Below are 21,172 nucleotides of genomic sequence, written 5' to 3'. Positions count from 1 at the left end.
TTAAAAAAATATTTGAATTGATAAAATAATTCTAAACGGCTTTTCAACGGCTTATATGCAATACAAAAAAAATGAAAATGAGTGTAATCGATGGTTCTCAACAGCTTTAATTTTTGAAAAATTAACTATAATTTTATCGCTTGCCATATTTTTTTACAGATTTAAATATTTGTTTTAGTATGATTACATACACTTGTGACTGACTTGGACTCACTTGTATTAATTTAAAAAAAAATCTTTTTGACAGCTCTTCGACAACCTTAAAAAATAAACCTAAATTTTATCCAACAAGTATAAAGAATTTTTTTTGTTGATAAAAATAAGTGAAAAAGATACCAAGTTTTATTTCCTTCGCGTTAACAGACTCAAAAGGGAGATAATCTCCAAATTCAAAGAGTTATTGTTCCTGAATCAACTAAGTCTTTCCGTTTCCTGGTCGGGGTAGAATCTATAGCTTTCAATTTTACTTAAAGGATGGAAATAAAATACCTTTATAAAATTTCTGTTTCCGGGAAACTAAATTAAATAAATGACACTGCTGTTCTATAGATTAACATAACCGCACACTTTATTTACATATAAATCTGTCGATAAAACTCTACTTAGAATCTCGTTATCAAACCTGTTATGGGAACTAGGAAAGGGTACTAGATCAACTCTATAATTTTAACACAGGGGCTGATTCTGTTTAACTCTAACCCTAACCCTAACCCTGGATATCTACACAACGGCCTAAGGTTACTAACTACCCACTAGCATTGTCACTATGTAAATGTAAATACAAATCCTTGTTTTGTTCACACGCACTCACACATACAAAAAAAAAAAACAACAACCCACAAACACATTTATTTACATATCTATATATTTATAGGTGTTTCCATGACAAATGATCTCAGGACAAATGATTTCAGACAAAATATCTCACGGACAAATGATCTCAGGACAAATGATCTCAAGGACAAATGATCTCACGGACAAAAGATATATATATATATATATATATATATATATATATATATATATATATATATATATATATATATATATATATATATATATATATATATATATATATATATATATTTATATATTCGTGTGTATATGAACATTGTTTGCTGTAACTTCTATAGAACACCCGAACATAAGTCTTGATTTACTACTTAATCACCATTGTCCCACCACCATTGTATTTCCACATGGTACGTGCCCCACGTACTTGTTCAAATAATTTGAGACCATAGATGTACGATGCTGACTAAACAGCCCCACATCACGTCCCGGCACCCCCCGGGCCAGGCCGCCCACCATTGTCCGGCCACTTGGCGCGGTCAAGGATGGGAGGGATCGTCTGTCGACGGTTAGGGCTTACACGGTCACGTGACTCGGCTTATGGGATGTGGGGGGGGGGGGATCAGTTAAGGAAACGATGTCCCCGTGAGGTCTTAAAAAGCCACGATCTCAGTCTAGGAGCAGTTCCATATAAGTCTTCTTGGTAAAGTAGTAGACTGTAGATCAGAAAGTAGACTGTAGATCAGAAAGTAGACTGTAGATCAGATAGCATTATGTGATGTACTGACGTTGAAGTGGAGGAATCGGCAATAGTCTAGGGTAGGGGGGGGGGCTAGTAAAATCATTAGTTAATTGATGTAATTCAAGATGTATTTAAAATCGTATTCACTTTATTTAAAGTTGAGATCCGTGTTTGTTTAAATACGGTTTTATTATTAGATTTATATGCTTGTTTGATTATAAAAAAGTAACTAAATAAAGGAGAATAGATCCAACTAAATAAATAATTAAACAACTCATTAACTAAATTAATAAATACATAAATCTTCATGGCAAAACAATTCAGGTCGGAATTCGATACAACTTACTTCACTACAAGCTGTATAAGAGAGAACTAACTAGCCCCGTTGCAGATCTCATCATACACAACCCACAACACTAGGAACATTGCAACAGACATACACATTACAACCTATAGAGAAACGAATTTTGCTATGGGCATACAGCTCAAAAACTATGAACACCGGAACAGACACAAAATACGAATATACAAATTATATCTTACACAAATACGAAGTCTGAAAAAGACAACCTACACAAATACAAACACAGGAATAGTCAACGAAATGAAGGTTGCGAACATTGCAACAGATATACACACAACCACCCCTCACAACGCACATTGCAATCTTCCCACAACCAACCCCACAACAAACATTGCAACACACACACAACCAACCCACAACAAACATTGCAACAGACACACAACCAACCCACAACGAACATTGCAACATACACACAACCAACCCACAACGAACATTGCAACTTACACACAACCCACAACGAACATTGCAACAGATACACACAACTAACCCCACAACGAACATTGCAACATACACACAACCAACCCACAACGAACATTGCAACATACACACAACCAACCCACAATGAACATTGCAGCATACACACTACAAACCCCACAATGAACATTGCAACAGATACACACAAGCAACCCACAACTCATATTGCAACAGACACACAACCAACCCACAACGAATATTGCAACAGATACACACAACTAACCCCACAACGAATATTGCAACAGATACACACAACCAACCCACAACGAACATTGCAACTTACACACAACCCACAACGAACATTGCAACAGATACACACAACTAACCCCACAACGAACATTGCAACATACACAAAACCAACCCACAACGAACATTGCAACATACACACTACAAACCCCACAACGAACATTGCAACAGATACACACAACCAACCCACAACTCATATTGCAACAGACATACAACCAACCCCCACAACGAACATTGCAACATACACACAACCAACCCACAACGAACACTGCCACAGACACGCACCTAACCCCACAAGAAACAATTTCCGCCGACTCGTCTAGCCCGTGGAAAGGCCTGTGATCAGATCTAGATTTCGGGGCTGCTCTAGCCCCGGGGGGGCCGGGCTAATCATCGATTCATTAGTGCTCTCATCTGGTACCGTTGATTGCCTGATGGTCACATGACACATAACAGGCCATTTTGGGGAGGGAGCTATTTATCGGGGTCCTCACCGCTAAGTCGTAGTTTCCTTCTAGTGTGTGTGTAGTTAGCGATGGTCCACATTTTATACACCGCAAAAATCTCGTGCGTTTTACCTTCCAAAAATTGGTGTTTTATTGTTAGTTAACATTGAATATTTGCTGTTCCATTGGAGAACCTGACTGCCTATGCTGAAAGTGAAGTAGAGTTCACCTGTTTTTGTGACCTCGGCAAATGAATGGCTACTGTATACAGCACTATGCCCAGCCCCCTTTACTTTCTCTCAACGTGAGATAGGTACCCATCAGAGCTGGGTGGACTCAAGGACGGTTTACTAACTTCAACCCAGATTTGAACTGGAGACTTTCTGGTTAACAGTCTAGCACTCTACCGCTCGACCACGCCGACCCATCTACACCAACTTCATAGACCTAATTAATAGTCTTTCATTGAGACTTCTTTTTTCTACTTCTTCGTTTTTAATTCTAAAGTTGGACGGGGTTTCCTCCAATACAATTATGTATCATGTGGCAACATTTTATACGCCATATAGACCGTTGACTCCTATTTCAGCCTGTTATTCTTTCTGGATTTGCTTCCATAGCCTTTATCTACACAAGAACAAACTACAAGACAGCTGCTGTTTGATTTTAGAACTCTCATACCCATAAGGGTTGTTGTCCTCTTCTATTGAGTCTCAACTACCTGAAGTTTCAACTTGGGACCATTCCATTCCCTTTCACTGAAACAAACCCGCATTTTGCGATTCACCTTTATAATTCAACATTAATATTACAAACTACAAATCTTTGATTTTAGAATATTATTATTGTTATTAAAAACATTTGCAAAGCTTTGAGATTATAACATTAAAATACAATGTTCTAGCCATTTTTCTATGTTATTTGTCAAAGCTGAAAAAATATTGGAAATTTCGTATAAAAAATATAAATAACAGAACAGAGTCGTATAGTTCTTGAAATTCTACTAGTCCACATTCAGTGCAGTGAACTAAAATAATAACCCCCTTCCCACCCTCACTCTCTCTAGCCTACATCGATGTGTTAGGATCAAATATACGCTTGGCTGAAACGGACCCTGAAATTGTGCAATGTCTCATGTAATTGCAAGAAAGTCTTCTTCTAATGCTTCACTTTTTATTTGAACACTGGACTATTCCCTCCCCACCCCTCCCCCGAACCACCACATACGCCACATCTATAACCTAATCCAAAACTAACTATTGTCAAGTACTTAGCATCAACCCCACGTGATCGGATTTAGACAAATATTATTTTCCAAATCTTTGTTAGTCCCATAATTGTACCTCTTCATATACGTGTTCTCTAAAATATTAATTCCGATACCAGGGGTAGTTTGTGGAGGAATATCCAAGAATCCTTGATCTAAGCCAGCTCCTCTCTATGTTGAAGTCTTTTTTATCTACGTAAAAACTTGTTTTTTAAAACATTTTCTCTTGTCATAATAAATTAACTTATCAAAATATCCTTTCATCATATTTTCTGTTTTGTGCCTAAGACACATGGGGCCGAAATCAAAATACTCGCACGCAGATTGTTTTTTTAAAAAAATATAAATATGATAAATACTTATCACGATAAAGAAAACATCAAGTTTTATTTGTCAAAGCTGGATTTAATTTGAGATAATTGCTATCCGAAAGCATCGTCTTAAAATTAAACATTAAACAATTTCTTTCTTTTAAACATAAAATAGCCAAGAATGTGAGAACTGACACTCATACGAAAATGATATATTGGTGCTTCTCAGCACACCTACTGCACTTATCGTATCAATTAAGCAAGTATCTTAATTAAACCCTAATTTTACCATAACTTCTGACCTGACCATCTTGACTTGTCACCATAATCGAAACTGAAGCTTAACTCTAACATCGATACCGTCACAAAAACTCAACGATACGATTCTAAATTACCCCGATAATCTCCCTAAAACAACCTACGCATACGACGCATATGTAAATCCAGATATGTTACAAGATTGAAGAAAAATACCCAAGACCCCCAAATCATTATCTTATGACAATCCAACACAAAAAAATCCCCCTAACCATTCACGAAGCTAATGCATTTCAATTGAGCAACTCATCTCCTATGAATAACAAACGCGTCAAGACAGATGAATTGGCCATCGCAGCTCTCTAGACGGGTTTAACAAGGCAGCTAAATGCCAGTTATTTCATGAAATAATTTCTCCATCCTAGCTTACGTTTTTCTTCATCTGTTTCTTTTTTTTTTTTTTTTTTGCGTAAAGGCGTCGGAAGGACGGGGAAATCGACCTGATACATATTCATGAGAGGTTGATATTTCTAAATCAAATCTGTGACACCCATAACTCTGAGGTCGGCTATGTGATATGCATCAGACACGGCGGTGAGAGAGAATTTTGGGGGTGACAGACTTACATGACAGATGTTGGATTGACGAATACGACGATAGTATCGCAGAGAAGACAATAGTCTAACAAACTACACAGACTTCTGCAGTGGCGTAGCGAGGGGGGATATGTCCCCGGGCGCCGATCTTAGGGGGCGCTAAAATGTGTTGGAAAAATAAATTGAAAGCTTGAGGGGGAGGGGGGGGGCAAATCGAAAGTTTGAGGGGGGGGGGGGTTGCAAATCGAAATCTTGAGGGGAGTGCAAATCGAAAGTTTGTCCCCGGGCGCCGGGAGGGGTCGCTATGCCTCTGGACTTCGGTAAGGATAAACGCACATAAAAGACACACGTTAGATTAAAGACCAGGTGACATAATAATAGATAAGCCGTTGGAAAAAAAACCATTGTCAAGGAAATTAAACGATCCTGGCTTCATAGACAATCCTATAGACTAGTGGTTCTTAAAATTTTGAAGGCAAAGAACCCCCACCAGTTTCATATGTACATTCAATGACCCCTTCTTAATAGTTCTAATAGTTCTATAGTCCGTACTGACACATTCTGTTCGTGAATCAAATGAGTCAGGTGTGCGTCTTGACCTCAACCCAACTCTGAGACTGAATCACCGTACCGCTAGGGTTCCATCGTACACATGTTTAGAACCGCTGCTAGAGACACTTTTTTGAGACGAGATCTTTGAGCACAAGACATAGACAAGACACAAGAGAGACTGGCTAGTCTAATATCCGATAAGCTAAAAATTGAACCATTTAAACGTTGGAGGCGTGAACTATTTAGATGTCAGGTGTTGGTCGACCAACAGACTTGCTTTAGCTACCAAATAGGCATTCGTACTTCACCCTCAATCACAACACCCTTGGTCGTAGACATTAGTAACAATACCACTGTCAAAACCGTCAGTCACCATTTCATCTACACAACCAGCAGTCACCATCCAAGTCACCATCTTAACGTCAAAACCACCAGTCACCATCTCACTCACCATCACAGTCACCAACCCAGTCACCATCCCAACTTTACAACCAGCAGTCACCATCCTAATCACCATTCCAACGTCACAACCATCAGTCACCACCCCACCGTGACAAACACCCATCCTCCCTAACTCATCACCAGCATACATTTCTCATTCCCATCTTCCCACCATAACATCAATATCAACACCCATCACACCGAACCTGACCTTAACATCGACACACCACTCTCAATACGATCCTAATGTTTGTCAGCATTGTTCTGAACACGCCGTTAATATTTGCCAGCATCTCCTGAACACGGCATTAATGTTTACGACGATTCCTCTGAACACGGCCTTAATGTTTGCAAAGATACTACTGAACAAGACATTAATAGCGTTGTTAATCACAGGTCTGACCTAGAGACTAATGAACGCGTTGTTGTGTCGGTAAGGAAGATTGTAAGTAGAAAAATATCTTACTTTAAAAAAATCCGACCGTCACACGAGATTGTAGTGGTGATGCTGGCGTTTTACTGACAAGAGAAACAAGTTAATAAAAAGTCTAGTGACAATTTAAGCGCAATTTCCTTAATTAATTTTTTGTGACCGAACGAAAGGATATTTTTGAAAACTTGCTTCGGCAATATTGTTTTAAATTATGGCAGGAATCGATTGGTAAATGTTTCAAGTCGCTAAGTGGTCTGGTTGCCGAGATATGGGCCAAAAACTGCCTTTTTTCGAGGTTTTTTGGCTTTTCCGGGAAATCCATGAAGGAATTTCGGGAATATTTTTGGCCCACAATCATCTTCGGAACTTGCTTAACATATTTGCTTTTGGAACTAGTCATCGATATTGCTTCGTTGAGGAGAAGATACAACTTAAACCTGCGGACACACATCCATCACCAGAAATGACGAGTTAATAATCGCAATTGTCCAGTATGGAAATTGCGCTAAAAACTATTTTTAACAGTCTCCGGTAATTTATACTCTAGAATAATTTATGAACGTTAAGCTGCCCAGGTAAGAGATGCAAAGCTCCTGTCTACCCTGAGTAAAATTGTAGGTTGAAATACTATCTACGGATATAACGAATGTATCGTAAAATAAGTATCGTGTTCAGCATCTACCAATTTATTTTCTCAGCTTTCGTTCTTGATCAAATCTACCACGTTTAGTTTTGAGCAGCTCCGATTCCATCCTTAATACCACTTCCGTCTTTATACTTTCTTCCATCTTTATCTACCCTACCATCTTTATCTTACCTTCTATTTTTATATTTCCTTCCATCTTTATCTCCCTTTCCGGCTTCATCTCCCCTTCCATCTTTATCTCCCCTGTCCATCTTTATCTCACCTTTCCATCTTTATCTGCTCTTCCATCTTTATCTCCCCTGTCCATCCTTATCTCACCTTTCCATCTTTACCTCCCCTTCAATCTTTATCTCACCTTCCATTTTTATCTACCCTTCCATCTTTACCTCCCCTTCCATCTTTATCTCCCCTTTCATCTTTACCTCCCCTTCCTTCTTTATCTCACCTTTCCATCTTTATCTCCCCTTCAATTTTATCTCCATTTCCATCTTTATCACGCCTTTCCATTTTTTACCTCCCCTGTCCATCTTTATCTCCCCTTCCATCTTTATCTCCCCTGTTCATCTTTATCTACCCTTTCCATCTTTATCTCCCCTGTCCATCTTTATCTCCCCTTCCATCTTTACCTCCCCTTCCACCTTTATCTCCCCTTCCATCTTCATCCCCCCTTCCATCTTCATCTCCCCTTCCATCTTTACCTCCCCTTTCCACCTATACGCTCCAACATCACCTTTTTACCACCTTTCCTGTACGATGATTAAGCATGCTCTAAAAAAAAAATCAACCCATTTAAGATAACTTAATAGCGTTTGTATGTTCTTCATTTTCCAAAAAAAAAAAAAAAACAACCCATCATCAATACAAATGAAAACTGCATGATCAAAGTCAACCCAGCTCATTAATTGTGATTTTTGTCTCACATAAACCTGCACATGGCTATTTAAGCACTAGGCTTTGATAAAAAACAAACAAAAAACTTTTCATAATATTATAAAGTCGGTAATCGTTGCTTTATTTCTCAAAGGAGAAGAAAGCATTACCCAATTGCTTTGTATTTTTGAAAGGTAATTTATTAGTGAATCACTTATCCACTTTAAAATACACAGAACATTTTGTAAAACAATTTCACTTCAAAAGAAATATTAGAGAGCTGAATACCAGATGTACGTACACCGATCTTTTTACACTCTAGCCTGTACTTGTTTGATTAGCTTATTTATTCCTTTATCAAATCTTCGTCCGTCGTGTTTTATATAATTCTGCGATCCAATTTTTACGCAATGCTATACAACTTTTTATTTTCTTTTATAAAAAATATAAACACATGGTTTTATTTTAAGTCAGATAAATTAATGCCACATTGTTATATTGACAGTAAAGAATTTTTCCTCCTTTATACATTCAAAAGCGAGCTTTAATTTAAACTGTATGTTTCTTTTTTTTTAAGTCTTCAATTAATTTTTTTTTTCTTTTTAGTATTCTTTCTCGGTTGTTTATTCTTCTAAACAACGATTCGTATCTAGCTGAATGATGCAAGTGGCCCTTAATTAGATTGAGCGAGTTACGTACAGCCAGGGATGTAGGTGAAGTAGAGTTACAATGACAGCCACTTCCGGTGGAAGATGTTCTCTTTATTCTTAAATAAAATTCACATTTTTAAACTACTCAGTTTTAACTAATCACAATTCAAGAGTAGGTAACTCATACGAGGCCTAATTCAGACTACACGTTATTACCTGCCCCTGTTTCTATTATTAGAGCTGATGATGTAGTTCAACATAGCAGCAGATGCAGGCGGTCTTATCTTAAGTGACCAGTTAAGTTAATGGCGGGGCAGGTAATGGAACAGCAGGAGTCCCAGAACTCTTAGAGTCTTGTTGCACAAGGAGGGTGTGAGAACGGCTGGGAGAAATGATGACGTCACATACACAAACCCGACGGGGCGCAACGGCGTTTTCTGGCTATCTTGTTTTGATCAATTTTGTAATCAGTCTCATATGCAATACATATAAAAAACTACAATTATATATACATATATATATATATATATATATATATATATATATTATATATATATATGTATATATATATATATATATATATATAGGCATATATATATGTATATATATATATATATATATATATATATATATATATATATATATATATATATATATATATATATGTATAGTTAGATCTATATATATAGCCATATATATTAATATATATATTTAGGCATATATATATAATTTTTATTGAACATTTTTATAACATTGTCCGTAAAAAAAAAAGTCTGAAAGAAATACTTTAGGGGTAACAACCCCAAAACTCAAACAACTGCTGCCTTGCCGTTTTTATTCTTATTTGGACAATGCTATGGGAGCAACTCCAAATAAGAAAAGCAGTTTGAAATCGGAGTCAACGGCCTAAATAACGCTTAACAAGTTGACACGTGGTGCCTAATTAAAAATTAAAAACGAAGAAGAAGAAGAAAGAAGTTTAAATAGTATAAGAATTTGTACCAGACATATATTTAATACATTTCTACTCAAATTTTTACAATAACAATTAAAAAAAACATTAATCTTATTGTGTAAGTATACTATTGGGAGTAATTCTCTCCAACACTATCAGTGGCGTAGCCAGGATCGTCTCAAGGGGGGGGGGTGGTTCCAATTTTCACCCGGAGATAAACTTTCGATTTGCACCCTCCCACTCAAACTTTCGATTTGCACCCCCCCCCTCAAACTTTCGATTTGCACCCTCCCCCTCAAACTTTCGATTTGCGCCCCCCCCCCCTCAAACTTTCGATTTGCACCCCATCATACGTTTTATATATATATATATATACCGAGGGGTCTATGGGGGGGGGATTATGACCCCCCCTAACCCCCCCTGCCTACGCCACTGAACACTATTAAGTATTACGAGTCAATAGTTTAGGCGCCGTATAGGCCGTTGACTTAGACTTCAGCCTGCTTTTCTATCTAAATTTTTTCTCGTGGCATTGGTCTATCCAAGAACCCACAATAAGGCAGCTGTTGCTTGTTGTTTTATCTTGGAGTTTCTTTTCTAGATGGGTTGCTGCCCCTATCTATCTATTCTTCTTCTTCTTCATTCTTAATTTTTAGTGTTGGAAGGGATCGAGCCTTATCTGCCAGAGGGTTTGAACTCGAGAGTTTTTTTGAATTTTTCAACCATGAGCTTTTGCCAACTAGACCACGCGTCTATCACAATTAAAGATACGTGTCAACTGGGGTTATGCGCCATTGAGGCCATTGACTCCGAATTCAGCCTGCTTTTCTTTTTGGATTTGCTTCCATAGCCTTTGTCCAACCAAGAACAAACTACAAAGCAGCAGTTGTTTGATTTTGGAGTTGTCTCTCCTAGAAGAGTTGCTGTCCCCAGCTAACGAACCTCATCTGCCCGAGGGTTCGAACTCGAGACGGTTTAGCAACCGTGAGCTTTACCGTTTCTGTCTCTATCTACTGGACACGGGGTAATGAACTCGGGACTTTCGAAATTACCAACCATGAGCCACCCCACCTGACCACAGCGACCTCGGTTTATTTTCTCACTTGAGCACATTGACAGCTTTTTATTATCAAAATATCTATATATATAATTCTCTTCTGGGATCAGTTAGAAAACAAGCTGCAAGCGCCTCCTTGCAGTCCCCTCTCTTTCTCTCTATCACTATCACTACCACCCCCACCCCACCCCCACATTGTCTGGTGAGCTGTTGTCACGCTGTTTACATTTTACAATCACAGAGACGGGTTTGGTGACGGCTATTAGGGGCAGATAATTTAGTTTGAAACGATTTTAAACTTAGAGGAGGTAACTAAGAGGAGGCTGCTTTCACGAGGGGGGGGGGGGGTTTAGTGTTTTTAAGCAAATATTTTCAGTGGCAGCATTGGTACTGTCGAATTCACAAATTAAATAAAAAAGAAGTAGGCATGAATATTTAATTTCTAGTACTTTTAAAAAGAAAAGTGTAAACAGGTTGTGGTGAATTTTCCTCTTTTCATAGTTCCCTGCCCACTCTCCCCAACTATTTGGTAGGTCACCGTGATCTGTGGACGACTTGGCTATTCATCAAAAATTTCTGGACCTCCCGAAACGCAAATAATGAACATGTCTCGCCATACGGAAGCCGCACCACGTGATCCGGAGAGATTTGCATATGGAAACATGAGCCGGACCAATATGGAGTGAAACTGATTTAAGGGCGCCGGTCGTTGTGTGGGATTTTGTTGTTGACATGTGAGTGTGTGTGTGAGGGGGGGGGGGCGGGGGAGGGGCTTTTGTTGTTGACATGTGAGTGTGTGTATGTGGGGGGCTTTTATTGTTGACATGTGATTGTGCGTATGTGTGGGGGGGGGGAGGGCTTTTGTTGTTGACATGTAAGTGTGCATGTGTGTCGGTTCGAGCGTGAAGTGTATGCATTTGTGTGTAAATTGGGTTGGTATTTCTACGCATTAATTACATGAAATTACATGTAATTTTAAATATAATACATATATACACACACACACACACACACACACACATATATATATATATATATATATATATATATATATATATATATATATATATATATATCTAATATATAAAGCTCAATTCTGTATGTAAAAATAAGTTTGTTTGTCGTTGACATACTTCGATAGATTTAGTATAAATTTATGAGTTAAAAAATTACTATTGAAAGTGTTGGGAAATAATTTTCATTTTTCAAACTGATAGTAATAATTGTCGGTATGTTCATTAAACACAATTTTAAAAAAAAATAAAAATTCTAATTATGTCTGAAAATTATTTATATTTAGTCCTTTGGCACTTACTTCCCTTTGATAAATTAGGAAAACACAATTACTTCCTTTTATAAAACATTGCATTAGTGGAAAAGAATTTACTTTTTATTACTTTGTTTTGGTGTTGGGAAAAAAATAATTACATAATTAGCGGGGATTGATCAAGTGCAAATGTTGTAGGTATTTTACGAGTAAGCTTGGAGTATTATAATTGTTCATTTGGTTTGGTTTGGCACCTACGTTCGTTTAAGTGAGTGCAAAAGACTATGAATAAGTTGGGGTACTATAGTCGATTATTAAGCTGTAACAGGCGATTCTGCCCCGGGCTAGACTGTGAGCACTTTGCGTTTATGTTCGCGTTAGTGTTTTCTTTCTGTTTAGGTTGGGTTTGCGTTAGTGGTTGCGTTTTGATTTGGTTCGTTTTTGTTCTTTCTTTTTTCGTTTGTGTTTTTTCTTTGGGTTTGTGTTTGTATTTGTGTTTGTGGTTGGTTTTGCGTTTGGATTTGGTTTGTTTTCGTTTGCTTTTTCGTTTGTGTTTTTTTCTTTGGGTTTGTGTTTGTGGTTGGTTTTGCGTTTGGATTTGGTTTGTTTTCGTTTGCTTTTTCGTTTTTTTTCTTTGTGTTTGTATTGGTGTTTGTGGTTGTGGTTGGGTTTGTTGTTAGGTTTTTGTTTTCGTTTGCTTTTTTGTTTGTTTTTTCTTTGTGTTTGTATTGGTGTTTGTGATTGTGGTTGGGTTTGTTGTTAGGTTTTTGTTTTCGTTTGTATTTGTAATTGTGTTAGCGTTATGTTTGCGTTTTGTTGTTTTGGTTGGTTGTGGTTTGGGTGGGCAATGCCGGGTTTATTACTAAACACACAGGTAATGGTCTTTAACAGAAAGGTTTTTCACAGAAGCCAGAGCAGGGCCTGCCCGGGACGGCTATTTTATATATATTATAGGCTATATATACACATAAATAGTCATATATAAATATATATATATATATATATATATATATATATATATATATATAGTTTTATATATATAGTTTTATATTTATAGGCTATATATAATTGCACACACACACACACACACACACACACACACACACACACACACACACACACACACACACACACACACACACACACACACACACACACACACACACACACACACACACACACACACACACACACACACACACACACACACACACACACACACACACACACACACACACACACACACACACACACACACACACACACACACACACACACACACACACACACACACACACACACACACACACACACACACACACACACACACACACACACACACACACACACACACACACACACACACACACACACACACATATATCTATAATATAAGCGGGCTGTGTCTGTCCTTCCTTCCGTCCGTCATCGCTATAGATTTTGAAACCATAAAAGTAAACATCGCACCATTTAGTGTTTTGCAGTGCATCGCATTGTCTTATTATAAGTATTAGAGTAGGGTCTGTTTATATAACGACATAGAGCTATTTTATAATTTCCACTGTTTGTACAATTTTGCATAACGTAAAGAGAATATTAAATACACGCACATTGCTAAAACATATTAAAAGGATCAATGTCAAATATCGTTTTCGTTAATATTTCTAGAAAAAAGTGGATACATTTTTATAACATAATAACTGTAGGTTAGAAAAATCTAATTAAACTGTTTAGTAATTTTGCCAAGGGAGGTATTTTAAAAATAAATTTAACTCACGCTAAAAATGTGAATGCAGAATCTGCAAGAAGGAATAATTGTTGGAATAATATAATTAGCAAAATGTGAATGCAAATTATGCATACGTGTAAGAGTACATTATTGTTGGAATATTATAATTAGCATTGATTGATAAAAGGCTATTTTTTTATTTATTTTATTCACTGAATGTAATGTTTACTACTTATAATTTTTAATCAACTATTAAGCACTATTATAGACGCGTCATCACGTTCATTTGGTGCGAAATGGTTTTAGTTATGAAACTCTATTGTAATTTTTTAAAATTTAAAGTACTGGGAAAAAAATGCGTGAATTGATAAAGTGATATAATATGGTAGGTAAAACACGGATATTTTAAATACTGCTGGGGGTTTTATAGGAGAGGCGTAGAGAGGGGGGGGGGGGGACATATGTCCCCGGTTGCCGACCTAAGGGGGCGCTAAAGTGGGTTGAAAAAAATGTGCGGGGAGAGGGGGGTGGTGGAAATAGGAAGTTTGAGGGCGGTGGGAGGGTGCAAATCGAAAGTTTGAGGGGGGGGGGGGGGGTGGGATTTTCAAATCAAATTTGGTGCAAATCGAAAGTCTGAACGGGGGGGGGGGTGCAAATCGAAAGTTTAAGGGGTTGGGGTGGAAATTGAAATTTTGAGGAGAAGGGGTGCAAATCGTAAGTTTGAGGGTGGGGGGGGGGGGGGGGGGGTCAAATTGAAAGTTTTTCCCAGGGCGCCGGAAAGGGTTTGTTTTATTCACTGTGTCAGACGCGTCCGGCGGCGCTCAGGAAGGGCGCGATTTGGCGCTACGGGCTAGACTGTGAGCAATATGCCTTTATGATTGCATTTAAATTGTGTTTATGTTATGAGTGTTGTGTTTGTTTTTTCTTTTGTGTTTTTTTTTTCGTTCGTTTGTGTTGTGTTTAGTTTTGTTCTGTTCCCCAGTTGGTACATTTAAAAAAGATTTACCGTGGCGGAGCACGGGATGCAGCTAGTATATATATATATATATATATATATATATATATATATATATATATATATAACGAAGCTTCTAACTATAATTATTGATATAAATTTTCATTATACTGAAGGTGTTTTTTTTGTTGTTGTTGCTAGTCTCCTATTTATAATATGAATTTGAAATATTATTTGAGTAATTTGACATTTTTACACTCTCTTATTTGACATACATTATTAAACTGGATACTGTATTTTAGAAATTGTATTTTGGAAAAAATAACAGCGACGGATAGTTTTTCATCCTGTCTCTCAAAGTTTTGAATTACATTTTAGTCGAGGGAATAGCAATATTTTTAAAAGCATGGTACTTGTTACTAAAAATAGCAGCACTGTTTGAAATCGCCCGTAGGGTTGGTCGCTCACTGCTGTAGAAATAAAGAGATGATGAATTGGGTTACGGTTCGGGAAAATCCATACAGTCGAGTCGTGTTGCGGTGTTTGGCGCGCAATGTTGTTGGTGTTTAGTACTGAAGAAAAACACTGAACGAAATAAGAGCTTCATTTTTCCGCTTTGTGCGCTTAATGATTTGGTTGGTAAATAGAATGTTTGGTTGTTTAAAAGTTGGGAGGCGTAGGAATACATTTCGATAATTTAGTCTGGTTAGCAGCTAAGTTCAAAAAGGTTAAAAATTAATGCCCATTAACAGTCTAGTGATGTGGTTTAATCAACGATGTCTTTTTTTCCCCATGAGGTTTTTGTTATACTTTTTATCTTTTCTTGCCATATCATTGCATATTTCAAATTGCAGAGATATTTCTACTACGATTTTTAGATTAGATTATCGGATATAGACCAAACAGCTTTTCAGCTAATCCATGTTCTAGGCTAATCTCTCCAACTGTCCCCAGGTGTATCTAATCTTCTTGGTGTCTTCTTCCAGGTCACGTCTCCAGGTCTTCCTTGGTCTGCCTCTTTTTCTTTTGACCTGTGGATTCCAGGTGAGGGCCCGTCTTCTTTTACATACTGAGTAAGTGTATGACAAATATATCTCAGTTTTATCCTCAAGATCTTTCATGGTTTCATGGTGGAGCTATCGTGGTCTCTCTCTCTCTCAGTGGCGTCGCTAGGTCGGGTGTCACCCGATGCGGAACTTCGTAGTCTCACCCCCTCCAAGAAACAAAGTATATTTATATATGTGTGTGTGTATGTGTGTGTGCGTTTCGGTCTACTTAGGCTTATAATTTAAATATATGCCGCATATTTAATCATTAATGCAACTGGAAAATAGCATTTTTCTTCTGTACATTTTGCTAAGTTTTGCCATGGTGTCACCCCCCCCCCTAAATGCAGTCACACGATGCGGTCCGCACCTCCCGCCCGCGCCCTCGCTACGCCTCTGCTCTTTCTCCCTTTCTTTCTCTCTCTCCCTATCTTTCCTTCCCTACACTAATGTTTAGACAAAGTGTTTACGGTTGGGTGATTCAGCCTGCTGTCTAGAGAGCCTCGCTTTGAGTACAGGGTTGCGTTGCTAAGGTCACATGACTAATGCTCTCAGACGAACTATCACAGACGAAATATCTCAAGGACATAAAATCTTAGGACAAATAGGACATATGATCGTAGGAGAAAATATATCTAGACAAATTAGGACAATCGACCTAAGAGAAAGTATAACAGGACAAATTAGACATAATATCTCAAGGCTAATACCTAAAGGGAATATTTTGTATGAGATCTTTTGTCATAGATTCATTGATGTTATTCCGGTCGGAATTTTTTGCATTCCAATTGCATTTAGTTTTTTTTTTTATTTCATATCTCTATATTTTTTTTTATTTTAAGATTTTTCTATTGAAAGATTAATTACCTGTTAATTAATTAATCACACTGGTGAATCCCTATGAATATGATTCAATGCTGTTTTAAGGAATAAATATTTATACATATAATCTGGTATTACATAAAACAAATATTAAAAACATTTATGATAATAGGCTTTTAAATACAATGAAAAAATAAAAGAAAATAAATTTGCTTTCTTTAATAAAAGCATTGGCTGCTCAAGAAATTTCATTAACATTTCAGCAAGCGATTTTTTTTTCTAAAACAAGAGAGAAAATCCGTATTTTGTACTCGTGTATAAAAAGTAAAGTTCCTCTTACACACCTAAAGATCTCTAGCAGATGAATTGGAGTAGCAGTCTACCGCTTTACCGCTTTAGGCCACGCTTTCGGTGTAAACATTTTGGTTATTTTGCATTTTTAAAATTTAAAATGTTCTATTTCATCTAATTTGATATAATGTAGATTAAAGAATAAGACTAAGTTTTATTAAACAATTAATACGATAATATTTTATTTCGGTTATTTTTGGTTAAGTCTACAACCGTCCCCCCCCCCCCCCACCCCGCAACCTGACTCAATATTTTAAACATTTTGCTATTGAACCTGTTCATTAACGACAATTATCTATCCTAGAGCTGAGTCCGATATATAGTTGTCTGCCCTTTGGTTACTAAAAATAAGCCTTCAATTAATTTTTAATGACTAATTTATCTTCCAATTAGACATGCGTACGTTGTCACCGAATACGATTTTAATCTGGAAAAAATTGCTGAAGTTGGTCTAAAATAGTTTCAAAATTTGTGAATAACAGACAAGCAGATAAAGTAACCTAAGTAAAACATTACAAAAAAATAAATAACCAGAAATGTATTTTCTTCATTAGTACAGTCAATTTAATTTTCTCTGACTTAATCTCAAGTGGGGGATCAAGTTCTGGTTCATTGTGATTTATTTTCAGTGCAATTAAAGATTTTTCTTTACTGTGTAGCTTGTATGTTTGTTAGATTTTCAACCCAGCCCAGATCAACTTCCCCAAAACGCTGAAAATATTATCACCCTTTAGCCTCTTATAAATCAGAATAATCCTGAGCCTGAGTGGCCAACACGATAGCACACTCGCCTGTGACACATCATGTCGTAGGTACGAATACAGAATGCGACACACATAAACTGAATTGTAACTTAGTTCTCAGCTCTTGTTATTTTGGTTAAAGACATGAAACTTTTATTTCAACTTCTAATCAGCCGTTGATGAAACGGACACATATTTTTTTTCATTATATTTCGAAATGGAATGTATACATTTATATATAAACTTATATTTTTAACAGTGTCCCTCCCCCACCAAAATTTTAAAGTACCCCCCCTCCCCCAGAGAACAAAGTCTGAAAGAAACACTGGTTAGGAAACAAAAAAAAAAACATCGACTAGACCACGGGTTCCCAACCTGGGGGTCGCGACCCCCCTGGGGGTCGCGAAGGTCTTTATGGGGGGTCGCCAACTGGTATACTAAACCTTAGTAATTTAAAACAAAACATAAATATTTAGAAGTTTTTTTTAAAATTCGGCTTCATTAACATCACTGGAAATGTAATAGAGAAGAAACAAAGCGCACTGTACAAAGATGTTCTCAGTCACGAATCTATCAAATCTTCAAAACTAAAACGTCATTTGAGACGAGTCATTCGGAACACACCAAAAAATACATGGAGTCCTTTCGTCGGTAAGAAGCTAGTTGCAAACGCCACAGGCTTGATCGAATTGGAAGTTTTCTTCAGCATTAGTGCAAGCATCAAATGAAGTCGCGATAGAAAATGCCAAGCAAAAAAAAACAAAAAAAACAATAAGTGAAAATCTCGTCAAACGCTGCATGTACGTAAATGTTAAATAACACATTTTTATTGAAATTAAGCTTTCACCATTGTTTGCTTTTCAAGTTGATAAATCAACAGACGCGAGTTCGTGTTCGCAGTTGCTGGTCTGTGTCTATATTCATGCGGATGATAGCAAAGAAGAGTTGCTCTTTTGTGAAGATAGCATGGAGAAAATAAATACCTTTTTTGAAACTGGATGATTAAAATGGGTTAGAACGGCTGTGGGGGTTTGTACGGATGGTGCGCCATCTATGTTTAGCTCAAAATCGGGCTTTCAGAAAACAGAAAAGATTTAGCTCCCTAACCACTTCCCTAACCAATCGACATCAAGAGTCCATTGCTAGTATAAGTCGTAATTTATATAAAATTTGGAGCCTTCAAAGAACTGAGCAAAAACATTAATATAGATCACGAGGTTCTGCTCTTGTACACTACAGTACGCTGGCTGTCAAACGAAATGTTGTAAATTGTGTTTTTGAATTGAAATCTGAAATCAAATTGTTCTTGGGAGTGCAAAGGAAACAAGACCTTTTGGTATACTTAAAACGACATAGAGTGGTTGAAGAGAGTATCATACCTAGCAGATGTGTTCGAACATCAAGATAAGCTTAACCTGAAGCTTCAGGGAAAATGAACGAACATTATAACTTTCCATGATAATCTCAGGGCATTTTTATCAAAGCTGCAAAATAGGTAAAGAAAATTAATCTTGGAAATACTGTAAATTTGAGAAACTCTGCGGTGTGGTAGATGAATCTGATTGTGAGATAATTAAAATTTTGAAAGAAGCGATTTCTGGGCATCTTGAATCTCTTGAAAACGAACTGCATCGCTATTACTCTGAGCTGAAAAAAAGAAGAATCTGCATTTACGCATTACCCATTCCCTTCTTCCCTTGATGTTGCCAGCATTCCCGATGAATTACAAGATGAATTCTTTGAATTGCAGAATGATTCAGAGTAAGATGAAAAACTGCAGACACAATTTTGGTGTAGTAGGCTATTCACCATTCATACCCAAACGTAAAATTGATTGACTTTTCGAGAATATATTTTCAACACTATTCTTCTATTAAAAACAAAATTAAGATAATTATAATGACATAGGTTGGTGTTAACAAAAATTTTTTAAATTAAAAACTTAACCACGAAGGTTTAGTGAATAGTATGCAATTTTACTCATGCTATTAAAACAGTTATCAAGAGTAGTTCATCTTGAAAGTCTACTAGAAAATCTTATTTTAGTGATTATTAATTTCCATACTAATTTCGGCTTTTTAATTCTATGGGGGTCGCAGGTCACTTACTTTTTATAAAAGGGGGTCGCCACTCGAAAAAGGTTGGGAACCACTGGACTAGACATTGTTGCTAACATCAGAATTATATTTTTGTCTTAGTATTGAATCTGCTTTATCGACCGTCATGTCTTCATTTTGTTAAATTACCAGACCCCTCCCCCCACCCATCAACCCAAACTCCCACATCATTAAGGAAAACCGATCAGACCAATAGACATCGTCTGCAACGTATCTAATCAGGTTCTAAATATAAGATACATTTTAGACGGGCACAAAATATCGTAACATCGAGTAATTAGATTCTACAAAGAAGATACATCATAGACAGGTGCGACTTAACTTTATGTAATCTAACTTTATGTAATCTAACTGTATGTAATCTAACTGTATGTAATCTAACTGTATGTAATCTAACTGTATGTAATCTAACTGTATGTAATCTGAATCTACAAAGATGATTAATGATAGACAGTTGCAACTTAACTTTATGTAATCTAATTTTATGTATTCCTATAATACAAATCATAGACAGTTGTAACTTATCATAACTTTATGTAATCTAACTTTATGTAATCTATCTTTATGTAATCTACCTGTATGTAATTCGATTTTAAAAAGAAAATACACCATAGACCGATGCAACGTATGTTAACTTTATGTAATATAACTTTATGTAATCTAAATTTATGTAATCCGATTCTACAAAGACATGTGCAAAGTATCTTAGGTTTATGTAATCTAACTGTATGTAATCTAACTATAGGTAATCCGATTCTACAAAAAAGATACATCATAAACAGGCGTATTGATTGTAATTTAATTAAGATGGACGTGTTTTTTCTTCTCTCTCTGGAATCCAACCTCCCGTGTCGTTGACTGGCATTTACATAATTACTTTTCTCTTGTCCTTGTAGGCGGGGGGAGGGCTGGGAGAAATCAATGTTGAAGACAGCAGCGATGTAAACTAATGTAGCCGTAACACGATATTGCTGGTAATGTATCTTGTCCTGGCTGTTTATGTCGCTACAACATACAGGGCTATTTGTATGGATTTTAAGTG

The sequence above is a fragment of the Physella acuta genome, unplaced genomic scaffold (genome assembly GCF_028476545.2).
Source record: "Physella acuta isolate Inbredline_101_S28 unplaced genomic scaffold, ASM2847654v3 ptg002197l, whole genome shotgun sequence".
Lineage (NCBI taxonomy): Eukaryota > Metazoa > Mollusca > Gastropoda > Physidae > Physella > Physella acuta.
The sequence above is the reverse complement of the archived record's forward strand: the minus strand, read 5'-3'. Positions refer to the sequence as shown.